Here is a 14388-nt window from a genome sequence, read left to right as displayed (position 1 = left end):
CTGTAGAAACAAGATATATATATATTTTTTAGGATTTCTTAAATTCAAATCTTTATTGGCTGCTGTGCCAGTGTTTGTCAGAAGTGAATGATTAGATTATAGTACCAAATTAGTCATGGTAGTTTTTTAAGTTCTGCAGGAAAAGGGGCTCTTAATAGCTATCTTTTTGTTGTTTTCATTCTCCTTTAATATTAAATAGTATTATTTCTAGAGAGTAAGGTGCAGGCTGTAGAAGTTTGGTCTCTGGGAATAATTACAACATCTATTAGTAGTAGTTTACACAAAATGCTTTTGGTCTAAAGCAGTTTTGAAAGGGTAAGAATCTCATTATCCCTATTTTACAGCTGCTTTTTTAACTAACTTTTTAAATTGTGAACCTGCTGAAGGAAGTCAGAAGTTGAAGACATACAAACGAGACGAGCTTGTCTGTCTTTCCATAATTGCCTTCATTTCCAGGGTGATCAAATAGCAAATTACGCTGGCTGAACTGTAAAAATATTCCTTATCGTGGATAAGCTGCATACGGTCCAAGGCAGACCTTACCAATGCTATAAGTCTGCACATACATACAAACCACTTTAATGGAGCAAATTCCTCCTACCCTACTGGGATGGAGGAGAGACGTGTCCCCTTCTCCCCCCCCCCCCTTTTTTTTTTTAAGTACCTGGAAGCCACCAGGATGTTCTGATGATGAAAACCATATAAGTATCTAGTTGAATAGGTGTGTGTATATAAAATTAGTTTTAAATTGTTGAGGTGTCAGCATCTAGTTTTCAGACCTGCATTTTCCCCCATTGGAATTCAAATTTGATTATATGTATTTTTAGACAACAGCTCTTCAAACTCCAACATCTACTTTTGGGGAGGCCAGATGTTTTATTTACTGTTACTTCTGCTTTGGCAGGTTAATGGATGGAGGTTTTTTTTGACTATTGACCCATGAATCTAATATCTTTTCTCTGAAAAAGTGACTTTTTTTTCTCTTCAGCTACTTGGCTCCTCCCCACCCTCTTCTCCAACTTCAGCCCTAGTGCGTAACTGCTAGTTAGAGGCCCATATACCTAAATTGCCGTTGCTTGGTAGGAAAATGTGTGCACAACAAGATCTGCTGTTTTAGAGATACGTGAAGACCCTCTAGTTGCAATGAAGGGATGTAGTTCTGAACAGCCGCCTCTTTTCCCTAATCTCTCCTGAATCATGTGAACTTAAGCTGGTGACATGTAGAATATTTTTCAGGCTCAAGACCTGAGAGTCTACTCTGTTTTTTTTTCCCCCCTCAAGGGTTGCCCCTTTCTTTTAAATAAATTGTAGAGATACAGAGTCTCTACCGTAAAATGTGAAGCTGTTATGACCTGCTAAATTAACTCTTGTATACTTCATTGAGAATTCATTGACTGTTGGCTTTTAAAAATGTATAGTTCTTGTTTTATATCCTATAAACAGAACTGTAGCTATTCTATATTAAAATGTACGCAACTTTCATATATACACCACAACAGATGTATGAAGGAAGTAAATGTTCTTCAGTTTTAACCGTGGTGGCAAGGAATAGTCTTGTGGCTGAAGCACAGGTCTTGCAGGTTGGGAGGGGGAATGGAGTCCTAGTCCCAGCTCTTACCCACGGTCTCTCAGTTGAGGTCATTTAACCCTTCTAAGCCTCAGGCTTTCCCAGTTGTAAAAATAAATTGATTCGTGCTTCTCAGGATGTTGTGAAGCTTAGGCCTTGGCTACACTGGCGCTTTACAGCGCTGCAACTTTCTCACTCAGGGTGTGAAAAAAACACACCCCTGAGCTCAGCAAGTTACAGCGCTGTAAAGCGCCAGTGTAAACAGTGCCCCGGTGCTGGGAGCTAATCCCCATGAGGAGGTGGAGTACGTGCAGCGCTGGGAGAGCTCTCTCCCAGCGCTGGCTCTGCGACCACACTCGCACTTCAGAGCGCTGCCACGGGAGCGCTCCTGCTGCAGCACTTTGGAGTTTTGAGTGTAGCCAAGCCCTTAATTCATTAATGTCTGTAAGGTGCTCTGAGATCTCTGATAGGAGGTGCTATGGTGGTGTAAGGGATTTTTTTATGTTCTTAGAAACTAGGACATTTCAAGTGAAGGCTAATGTCTTGTCCTTAACAGGTCCTTGTTTTTGCTAAAATATTTTATTGGCTACCAAACAAGTGACTTTTTTACATAATAAGGAGGTATGTGTCAGGAAGGGGATTTCTGACTTTCCTATTCCTGCTAATGGGAGTTGGTCTATAGAGGGGACGAAGCCCTTCCTTGTATATTGCAGCCTTGATATGTAATTGAAGGTAAAGAACCTTTGATTGGATTGTGTGAGTTGGAATTAGCATTCTTGTGTTGTACATGGTTTTATGGTTTTCTTTTTTAGCTTAAAAATGAAACGCAAGTGTGCACAAACAACTCTGCATTGAATGAGTTTATCTACTCTGCAAATTGTATTTCATGTGATTTACTGTACAGTATCGCTTTAAGGGTGGGGGGGAGGATTTTTTAGGTATAAACCACCTGGGGTTTGCTGCTTTTTCAGGTCTTGCTTTTGTCACAGTACTCTGCTGCCTTTTGGGGGTGTGTGTGTGTGTGTGGAATGAGGAAGTGAAGTACTCGGAACGTGCAGTCATTTGACTAACACTGGTGTATGACTAGTCCAGCGAACTCTCTCTCCCCCCCTTCATTGTTCTTAAAATACAGTAATCATGCAGTAATATCCCAAGCATATTTGTGATGGTTATGAAGTTCCACAGGTGAAGGTAAGAAGCTCTTCTCTTCGCATCTCCTCTTCATACTCTTGTCCCACCTCCCCCCACATACAAAAATTGTTTGTGATCAGAAGTAAGCTTTCATTTTCAGATGCTATTCTGCAGAGCTGGGTGTGGAAACATTGTGTAACATAATTTTTCCCTTTTCATGAATGCTGCTTTTGACTGCTTTGTGTGTTCTTAAAAAAGAAAAAGCTGCAGTTTTGAACTGTATCTAAATAACCATTTTCTTCTGGCTGGTAAAGGAGTCAGGTAAAATATTTATAATTTCTCTTTACTTTTTAAAAGAAATGTAAGGTTTTTATAAGACTTTTTAAAAAAAAAATGATCATGGGGGAAGTGAAAGAAAATATTGCAGTGCATTCATAATAATTTTTGATAGGTCAAACTCAGAACAGTTCTGTTTACGTTAAAATAAATTATCTGTTAAGTGCTGGTGAAAAGTGAGTCATTGACAGGCTTGTAGAATGAAGTCCTCTCACCTTGGGTCCTACATGACAGTGGCAGTGCGAACTCCCCTATATTGTTCTCCTACTAGTTTGCAGCCCTGTCCTAGAGGGTCCAGACAAGATGGTTTATACTGTAAGCTCCTTAAACCCTTCTGTGTGTGCTTGCCAGGTTTTCAAATGTGGGGTCTGGTCTCTTCCTCTCCCTCTCTCTCTGATAACTCTTGCCGATTGGGAGCTGGCCTGAGACAAGCAATTCATTTGGCCTGAGCCACCAATTTGTATTTATTTTTAATAATCCTGAGTGTAGTAGGAATATAATAATTGAATAATCCAAAGGATGTGCTCCACCAACTGAGGGGAAAGTGCAGCAAAATCCATGGATCTTCCATCGGGTAGATTTATCAGAAGTTCCCACAACATGGGATGAATAAAGACAACAGGAAACATACCTGGAAAATTATTCTTCTAGTGGATAGAAAATATAGTTTGACAACCATATCTTCTCTCAACCTATGCTACTGTTGAGGAATAGCAATTTTCAAAGTTAATGCCATGTTATTAACTTCCTGCAAAATATTAAATTAGAGTAGCCAGGAGCTATGTCCATGTAAACAGATGAAAGGGTAATTAAGATTTTTGTGGGGTACAGAGTTGGAGTTTGAACTGACAGTGACTGGTAGTGAATAAGAGTATTTTTCTCAGGCTGATTTGCAGGATCCTAGCTGAGCTTGGGGATTGAGCCTTATAGATAGAACCCCTGTATTTTGCAAATGTGAAATAAACTTTAAAAATATATATATACACACAATAAAATGAAACACTGCTCCGGTTTGGCTCAGCCACCACTCCATCATGAGGGGAGTGACTGGTTAAATTTGAGGGAGTGGCATTGTGACTTGGCACAGGGTCTCAGTGCCCTTTGGGTTTGGCTGGCCACTTCATGATAGGGGGGCAGCAGGGCTAGACTTGAGTGTTGCTGCAATTTGTGCACCAGGTTGCAGTGCCCAGGGCGAGGAACCAGGCTGAGTCTCATCAGACAAGAACTACAGCTGTCGGGTGAGTGTGGGGTGGGCCTTCTCTCCAGCCTCTTCCCCCTGGGCCTCCACTTCTCACCAGGCTGAGGCAGGATCTATCTCCCCCCATCAAACTCCACACAACTATTTAAAAAGAAAATAATTCCGTGAGTTCTAGTTGTAGGTCTCCAGTCTCGCCTCATTCCTGTTGTTGGAGTGGGGAATCAAGCCATGAATTGTCAAACCATGGCCTCTAGCATCTGCTTGTGTTTAAGGCAGGCCCTGAGCTATGATGAATAAATAGATGGCAACATTTGTTGGTGACATGATTATTTTTGTTAGTAAAGACTAGGAAGAACTATATAAACTCTCGTTAAAAGTGATAATTGGACAACAGTAAAGCTGGTGAACTTCATGATAGAACTTTTGATAGTCACTGTATACCAGAAGGAATAATTTGAAACAATTCATATCTAGTTTGCATATGAATCTGTCGTAACCTCTTGGCGGAGCGGGAAGATCCAGAAGTCATCTTGGATGTTCCCTAAGCACGTCTGCTCAGTGGCCAGCACCGAATAATTGAGATATTAGCTTGTACTAAGGGTTAAACACAAATATTACATTGTTTATAGCTGCATTATGTACACTGGACAGGTGGTCTCACACCCTGAATACTTCATTAGGTTTTATTTGCTTCATTTTAAGAGACTTAGCAAAAATAAAAAAGATTCAGGAGAGAGCAACAAAAATTATTGTAGAGACCCTGGAAATTCTCTATTAAAAGATCAAGTTGATTATTATTAAGACTGAGGAAGATTATTAAGCTTGGAAAGGAAAAGATTATCAAGATGTTGGACACGGTATATAAAGATGAAGCTCTTTGTAGCTGTAGCTCATGAAAAAGTGAGTAGTAAGATTTGGAGGCACAGACAAGGAGCCCAGGAAGCTTGCTGTAAACTTCATTTAACTTTCATTAAAGTTCTGAGTTAGTGATCAGAGTATAGAATAATACGGTTTGAGTGGAGGTACTGAATGGAAGTACTGAAATATTCTATGATCTCTTCATTCTGGACTGCTGTCTTTCTTTTGTTTGAATCCAGTATCCCTAATTAAATGTAGTTGTGGGGGTCAAAGGAATCTCCTGTCCTTACATGCACCCACTTCCTCCTCTTATGAGGATTGTACCTGTTCTACTCTTCAGTGCAATTTTACTTTTCAAACTCTGGTGTAGAAGCATGAAACTGATCAGAATTTCCTTCTATTCTGAGTTGATTCTGCTTTTTCTGGTGCTCTACAGCAAGGGCTTTGGGCAAGAACATTAGCACAAGTATGATTCTAGTCAGGAGCCAGAGATGCAAAAAAGAAAGATGGCGTGAAATGAGTCCACGAAGGAGGGACAGACACACACGGGGGGAACCATGCTCATCAATCAAGTGACATTGCATCTGAGTTCATGAGCAAGTTTGGGGACTGGCAGGGAAGAGGACACTAAAACTCACTAATGTAACTTGCTAGGAATCGCCTTGCCCCAAATGAAAGACCAGCCACTAGCAGATTGCCAAGTGAACTACCTCTAGCTCTTCTCAGCTACTAAGAAGGTCACTGATGTGTGGCCTTTTGGGGGGAGTAAAGTGAGGAGTCTTGGAAACCGCATGATAAGAATAACTCCATGCAGCCCATGCTAGCGCTCTCCAACTCTTGTATTTGGTGAAACATGAATTTCAGTCTGAAATCCATTTTGTAGTTTCTGATATGCAATGCTTAAAGTCCTTATCTCCTGCTATCGCTATTCTGATTACTTTTGGTTAGGAAGGGAGAGACCAAAATAGAGCCTGAAGAGAAACTGCCAGAAATAAGATGTTGAGGATGTGGGTGGTGGGTGAAGAGAATACATAAAATCCATATAGTGGGAAGACTGAGAAGAAGAGACTATACTGATTTTTAGCAGGAAATTTGTACAGTAATTCCTCGCTTAAGGTTGTAGTTATGTTCCTAAAAAATGCGACTTTAAGCGAAACGATGTTAAGCAAATCCAATTTCCCATAAGAATTAATGTAAATGAGGGGGTTCAGTTCCAGGGAATTTTTTTCACCAGACAAAAGACGTGCATACGTACGTACATACCTACATACACAGTATAAAGTTTTCAAACAAACAGTTTTAGGGCAGTAGGGCTCAGTGGTTTGAGCACTGGCCTGCTGAACCCTGGGTTATGAGTTCAATCCTTGAGGGGGCCATTTAGGGATCTGGGGCAAAAATCTGTCTGGTGGTTGGTCCTGCTTTGAGCAGGGGGTTGGACTAGATGATCTCCTGAGGTCCCTTCCAACTCTGATATTCTGTGATGCTTCTAATACTGTACACACCAATGCTTCTAATACTGTACACTAATACTGTACACACCAATTGTGAAGCTTGGTTGAGGTGGTGAAATCAGAGGGTGGGATATTTCCCAGGAAATGCTTTACTACTAAATGCACCTCATGAACTAGCACTTGGCTGAGCCCTCAAGGGTTAAGTACGGTGACCCCATGCTTAAGTACACTGCCTTTTTAGTATCAGAGGGTAGCCGTGTTAGTCTGGATCTGTAAAAGCAGCAAAGTATCCTGTGGCACCTTATAGACTAACAGACGTTTTGGAGCATGCATCTGAGGAAGTGGGTATTCACCCACGAAAGCTCATGCTCCAAAACGTCTGTTAGTCTATAAGGTGCCACAGGATTCTTTGCTGCCTTTTTAGGTAGATCAGCAAGCTGAGATAGCAGCTGCTACCAGCAAGCTCCCTCGGTTCTGAGCTCCGTCCCCCCGCCCGCTCTGTGGAAATAAGGTACAGTACAGGAGTGGGGGGAGGGGGACACCTGACATTAGCTCCCCCTCTTCTTCCCCCTGCACAGCAAGCAGGAGGCTCCCAGGAGCAGCTCCAAAGCAGGGGGCAGGAGCAGCACATGGCAGTGGGGTGAGGGGGGACACACAGCTGAGCTGCCTGGCAATTAATAGCCTGCTGGGCAGCTGCTGCACAGGGAACTTAGGGATGTGGGGAGTTGATAGCGGGACTGCTGGTCCACCCTGATTCCAAGCCCCCACCAGCCAGCTCAAATGGGCTGCTCTTTCTGCAAGCAGTGGACAAAGCAGGCGGCTGCGAAACGATGTTATAAGGGAGCATTGTGCAATTTTAAACAAGCATGTTCCCTAATTGATCAGCCACGTAACAACGTTAACCAGGATGACTTTAAGGAGTTACTGTATATGAATATCTGTCAAGGGCTTCTGTGCATTCCAGGTACAAGATTTGTTGCCTCTGTCACTGAGCCGTACAATTGTGTAGAAAAGCAATATCCTTGGTGGGTGAAAGTGCTGTGCTGACATAGTTGGTTCTTTAGAAGGGAGTGTATCCCCAACCACCTTAATTCCTTTGCCACAGAGAACTTACAGAACTATCTGATATTTACGAGCTAGTTACAGTGTTGTTTAATTATACTGTATTGTAAAGAGGCCTTTCACCTTAGCTTAACTGTGAGGCTGTGGTAAGTCCCGAACTCCACATGGGGTTAAAAAGATCGGCATCTTGCTGAGCTATATGTTCCAAGATGAGCTGTCTTGTGTGCCTGAGAGAAATCATCATCATATCCTAGTGCATGATCTGCTGTGCCTTCACTCCCTGACAAGGAAGAATAGACATGCCCTTGGCTTTCTTCAGCCTGCTGTTTCCATCACTCCTTTGGGAATAAGAAGGCCAGTCTCCATGCTGAGGTCTTCTGAAAAGCGAGCTGAGACATGCCCTGTTGCTTCAGTCTTGATGCTGCCATTGATGTTATTGGGCCCAGTAAGTCTCTCTCCAAGACAACAGTTGGCCGGGGTCAAACTTCCCATCTGTCACCATCCAATGTTGCAAGCTCCATCCCCCCAAAACTCTCCCATATTGCACCATAGGCACAAAAGGTTGTTCCATGTCATTAGAGTTGACACTGCTCTGTGCCACAAGTGAGATGCAAGACTCCAGAGTTGCTGTTGAGCCAATTAAGCAGGGTAGATTGATTTTTTTTTGTTGTTTTTTAAATCAAAGCAATTTAAATCACCAACTTTTCATAATGGTTTAAATCGGCAAGCAGAAAAACTTGATTTAAAGCATCAATTTTAATCGTATTTTGCATTTGTACTTTAGTTATTTTCCGAGAAGCTGATTCTCATTGATTGTTAACCATTAAAACGTGTTGATTTACAACTAAACATAGCCTTTACGCTAAACTTGGTACTTTTTGCTATCCGGGAAGGTATGCTATATATGTACACATTTAAGCAATTATATAGCTTAACTTATTTATTTGGATTCTTAATTTTTTTTTACAATATTTTGGAAATTGGTGAAGGATGTACATGTATCTCTTTACTAGATACAATTTTTATTTATGATTTGTCATGCTCTTTAGAAATTCAAATTCAACTAAATGCACAAATATTTTTAAAATAGTTTTAGTTAAACAATTTTTTACATGTGCTGGATAGATAAGAAAAAAGTTTTATCAAAATGCTTTTCCAGATAAAAATTATGAAACAAAGTATTCAGTGTAGTTAGTAAATGGAACTGCTTGTTTCTAGATTACGATGTCCTTCGAGATTATAGAATTAGATCTCATCCTTACCTTGGTTTTTATTCATAGCGTGGAAGAGGACAAGCTTTTCTGCTTTTTTCACCTCCCAGTTGATTTCTTACCTTTGAGTGAACTAGTCACTGAACTGAAATAGCTGAATAAACAGAAATGAAAGTAGCTTTTCTCCACCTGCAGAAGAGGCTACTGCTGTCAGAAGCTGATTTAGCACTTCAGACTCTGGTTCTAGGTGCTTTGCCAGTGACTTCAACCAGTTCAGTGGTTTCACTTTCTTTAAAACTTGCCAGCATACATGTACTGCTCTTTTTTTAAATTAATGTAAATGATTTTAATAGATTATAATTTTAGGGCTTTTCTTATAGGTTGCCATAATTTCAAATAGGTTATTTTTAAAAAATCATATTTTAAACAGAAAAAAATCTAAGTTGATTTTTTAAAAATCAGTTTTAAAGAGTTTTATCCACCCTGCTACTTGGGGTAAGAGGAAAGAAAGAGAATATTCAGATCCTTAGAAGGATTCTAAGGAGAGAGAGAAAAAGGCATTGTTTTCCTTTATTACCACTGATGCATGTTGTTGCCTTTGGTGCTTCCTTTCTAGTCTTTGCATATCATTTGGTTGGTACCCCTCCTCAGCTCAAGGCCTTGGTGCTAATTAATTTAGATACTTTACCAGTGCATATACCACCAGCCTCGTTGCTATCACCTTTCTTGACCAGGGGACCAGCTCTGACTGAGCCTTTTGGCTACTTATCTGCTACTTGACTCTGCATAGCAACATTTGTCACCGGTCTTAATCTGAAATACCCTCAAATAAGAGGGGAATTTCAGCTGAATTTTTTAAGTGGTATTGTACCAGCCTTCCAAAACTTTGCCTCTGCTGGTAAGTTTCCATACTAAAGTCTGCTTGCCCACCCTTTACCATGATGATGAAAAACAAGTATATATTTTACTGTCCTGTTGTTCTAGACAAGTGGAAGTTGGGGGGATTGCAGCTTTGCTTCCATGGCTGTAGTTAGACAACTTGATCTGTATTTTATATTTCCTCTTTTGCCTATTGGCATATGTCAAGTCTGCCCCCTAGGATAGTTCTATCTACCAATTCAGTGTCTTTTTGCTTAGGCTGATTAGGAGCCACCCAAATGTTGTTTTCCTGTGCTAGCATATGTGTATTTTCTTTCAAAACTCTGCAGTCTGGCCATGGAGATGGATGATTCCATGGCTATATTCTTAGTGTGGAAAAATGAAAGTCTTATATAAGAACCTTGTCAGGACAACTGATAAATGTTACCTGTTACTCCAGTTGTCTTGGGATAGCCAGGATCTTTTAAAAAAAAAAAATGTACAGGAGTCTGTAAATATGAAAAAAGTAGAATACAGGATAGGAATATGAATGCAAAATGTCCTATTGTTTCAAATGTGAATTTTGATACTGTTTGGGTTACATTATGGAATGTACTCATAGTTAAATCCCTTGGTAGAGAAGCCATTGTTAAAGTAGTATTACCCATTCCGTTATAAGTCGTCTTAAAAAACTTTCTCACTGTCTAAGGAACAACTCTTTTGAGCCTGAAATTTCTCATGTTTAGTTTAAGGCCATAGATTTGATTTGATTTAAAAAAAAAAAAAAAAAAAGCTATATAATAACTTGCCCGTACTGTTCTTGAATTATATAAATTCTTTTGGGAAATTAATTCTTCTGGCTTTTTAAATTTCACTTTTTTTGATGGAAAGGAACTTCAAACAGCTGGCACTTACACGTTCAGACTTCTTCATACTACTTTATGGGAAATAGTGCATATATTAGATTTCACTTTTTGTCTTGCTTCCTGCTTCTGTTGGAATCTTAAGAAAGCATAACGATACCCTGCAAAAGCTGCTTTGGTTAACTAAGAATGACTCTACTTCAGGTGTCTGAGATAGACATACCAACGATAGGAAGCAAATTCCCTGTGATGTTTATAGTTGGTTCGTATGGTTTACATGAATCAATTTTTTTTCATAGGTTTGTTTAATGACATCATAGTCCTGTAAGAAACAGAACAATTTGCTTTGCATGTCTGTGTTACTAGCAGGCTTGTTTATCAAGGACTGACGGATGAAATAGAAATGTGTTTTATTCTGGGGTATGGAGGTTACTTTAAAAACAAGTTTCCAAATTCTCGCTCCATAGGTTGGTAAGGTTTTGGAGGCTGGCATAGGGAAAGCCTCCAGCTAGTGCCTTGTGGTGTTCAATAAGAGCCTCATTAACAGACTGAGTTGTATTGATTCCTGTCCACCCCTCCTTGGCTGATTAGATAGTGGCCACACTTTAAGGCTTCAAGTGTGGCAGAGTGAAACACTTCTGGGATGTACCTTTTTTTAATTTGGTCTGAGTGCTTGCGATGGTATGATACTATTGACTGAACCAGTCTTCTTCTTATGTGATACTGGTAGTCTTGGCCATGGTTTAACTGGTAACTTGTTTTGATCAGGTAGGATAGTTGTGAACAACAGTTATACTAAACTCTGGGACACAAACTTATCTAGGTTTTTTAGACAAAATATTTTGATTAGCTGTGAATGTTTTCAGAGTACCTCTGACTAAAAAAAGTTCTAATTAGTTATCTTCCATTTAAAACTGTGTACTTTTTAAGTAAAAATGCCGTACTGACTAACTTTTGACAAATGGCTACTATTCAGCATGCATAGTAACTTTGTTTGAATATATTATAGCAAACAAGTATGCTCCTTCCTGATTGAAGGGAAAACCAATGCAGTGAGGAAATGATTTTCAAGGTTCCAAGGAGTAATTATAAAGCGGGAGAGAAAGGGGGAAAATACTCTTACAAAAATACTAGAGTTGTGTATAATAGAAGTAAAAAGTTCTTGTTGAAAATCCTGTTTAGAATGGAACTAAATCCATGCAGCCACCCGGGCTTTTGGTAACTTTTGGTAGAAGATAAATTTCAGACTGAAGACATTTGTAGTATCTCGTTTACAGTGCTTTTTCTGTGATAAAGATTACTCTAATCATTTGTTCTTATTCATATTTAGTCTGTTATCATGTTTCTCATAGCATACACAATGCAGTTTTGTTTATTTTCTTCCGTTTAGTTTTTTTTTCCACAGCAAGGGGATGTTTTATCTTGTACTTCCTTACACTTATCAGCATTCATTTCCACTTTTGGCATTCAGATCATGATCTGATGTAACAGAACCTATTAAGAAAGATTTCCCAGGTTATAGTCCCTTGAGATATTTCAGTGGAATCTGTCAGATCAGAAGGAACTAGTCACTGTCACTCATTGTGGTCCAGAGTTCGCTTCCTGAAGAATCCTCTTTTCAGTACCTCTCAGGGTTTGTTGATTTAGTTCCCAAGGCCAGGGAGACACAGTGGGGATTTCCAGCACACTGTCTCCATCAGTCTGGAGAACAATTGTCACCAACCAATCCATTGGGAGCCTCTGCTAGTCGATCGCCTTTTCTGGGCCACTAAAAGTCCAGCAGGGCTCAAGCAGGCTGCCTGCTGTGGCCCCACGCTGCTCCTGGAAGCGGCTGGCTGCTGGCACGTCTTTGTGGCTCTTCAGGGGAGGGAAGGTGGCTCTGCATGCTGCCCCCACCTCCCAGCACTGTCCCCACATCTCTCATTGAACGGTTCCTGTCCAATGGGAGCTGCGGAAGCGGTGCTTATGGGCATGGGCAGCACATGGAGACTTGCTGCCTTTCCTCGCCCCCGCCACAGACACATGCTAACTGCTTCCGGGAGCATTGTGGGGCCATGGCAGGCAGGCAGCCTGCCTGAGCCCTGCTGCACCGCCAGCTGGGAGCTGCCTGTGGTAAGCACCTCCCAGCTGGAGCTTGCACCTCACATCCCCTCTCATGCTCCAGCCCGGAGCCCTGTCCTGCACCCAAACTCCATCCCAGAGCTTTAACCCCTCACTCTCTCCTGCACCCCAGCCCCTGCCCCAAACTCAGCCTGGAGCGCCCTCCCACACTCAGAACCCCTTGGCCCCAGCCCAGAGCCTGTACCCCATGCCCCAGCCCATTAAAAGTGAGTGAGGGTCAGGGAGAGTGAGCGACAGAAGGATGGGGGAATGGAGTCAGCGGGGCAGGGCCCCAGGGAAGGGGAAGGGTAGATCCTGGGTTGATTTTAAATTCAAAAAGTGATCTTGTGCATAAAAAGATTGGAGACTACTGCTATAGAATGGTGATGATTAAGTATCTTCTGGACCAGGGGTGGACTTTTGGATCCAGCCCGCGGGATTACCCCCTGTGGCCTTGCGGGCCCCACGCTGCTCTCAGAAGCGGCCCTCAGGAAGGTGGGTCAGAAGGCTCCATGTGCATTGCCCTTGCCTCCAGCACTGCTCCCCACAGCTCCCATTGGCCAGGAATGGGGAACCCTGGCCAATGGGATCTTTAGGGGAGGTACCTGGAGGTGCAGCAAGGGCAGCACATGCAGAGCCCTCTTCCCCCCCACCTTGCCACAGGGACCATGGCGCTTCCTGGAGTGGTGGGGGCCGGGGCTGGGGCATGTATGCAGGGTGCACACTGCTGCCACTCCAGTGCCGCTTTAGGTAAGCGGCGCCTAGCCAGAGCGCAAACCCCTCCTGCACCCTGACCCCCAACTCCTTGCTGTAAGCCCCCTGCCTGCACCTTGTACCCTTCCTGCACCCAACTCCCTGCCCTGAGCCTCCTCGTACACCACACACCCCCTGCCGCACTCCTCCCACAGTCCGCACCCCAAACCTGCCGCACCCCTCCCGCAGTCTGCACCCCTGCCCTGAGCCCCCTCATATACCCCGCACCCTTCCTCTGCCCCAATCCCTTGTCCTCAGCCCCTTCCTGCACACCGCACGCATTCTCATACCCTGCACTCCCTTCTGCTACTAAACTCTACATTCTAGGACGGGGTGGCCATCTGAGAAGGAGCCAGAATTTACCAGTGAACATTGCCAAAGAGCTACAGTAATATATCAGCAGCCCCCAATCCGCTACCCCTCACCAGCATGTCCTGCCCACGGCAGCCCTGCCAATCAGCACCTCCCCCCTCCTGCCTAAAAGGTAATAAAAAGGTAATAATTGGAGATAAACCAATCTCCTAGAACTGGAAGGGACCTTGAAAGGTCCTCGAGTCCAGCCCCCTGCCTTCACTAGCAGGACTAATTTTTGCCCCAGATCCCTAAGTGGCCCCCTCAAGGATTGAACTCACAACCCTGGGTTTAGCAGGCCAATGCTCAAACCACTGAGCTATCCCTCCCCCCCAACTGTTTTGCAGTGTGCAGGAGGCTCTGGTGGTGGGGGTGGAGTGAGGGCAGGGCATGACATGCTCGGGGGCAGGGGCCTTGGGGGAAGGGGTGGCAGGACGTGGGGCAGAGCAGGGGGTTGGGCAGTGAGCACCCCACAGCACATTAGAAAGTTAGCATCTGTAGTTCCAGCCTTGGAGTCAGCGCCTATGCTAGGAGCCGCATGTGGCTCTGGAGCCACAGGTTGGCGGCCTCTGTTCTAGGATGTCTTCAGTGAATCGGGAAGTATCAAGATGACTTGATGGTGGGAAGGGGGGAATCGTTATTTTTTAAA

General features: G+C 42.8%; 1 protein-coding gene across 3 annotated transcripts in view; it reads left to right on the top strand.

The window, feature by feature from the left end:
• RC3H1 (ring finger and CCCH-type domains 1) overlaps nucleotides 1-14388 on the top strand; it is a 116516-nt gene that overhangs the window by 43837 nt on the left and 58291 nt on the right. The gene's annotated exons all lie outside the window — the stretch shown is intronic.

Source organism: Gopherus evgoodei, chromosome 8 (assembly GCF_007399415.2).
Source record: "Gopherus evgoodei ecotype Sinaloan lineage chromosome 8, rGopEvg1_v1.p, whole genome shotgun sequence".
Classification (NCBI taxonomy): Eukaryota; Metazoa; Chordata; order Testudines; family Testudinidae; genus Gopherus; species Gopherus evgoodei.
Note: the sequence above shows the minus strand (reverse complement) of the source record. Positions and strands in the feature narration are given on the sequence as shown.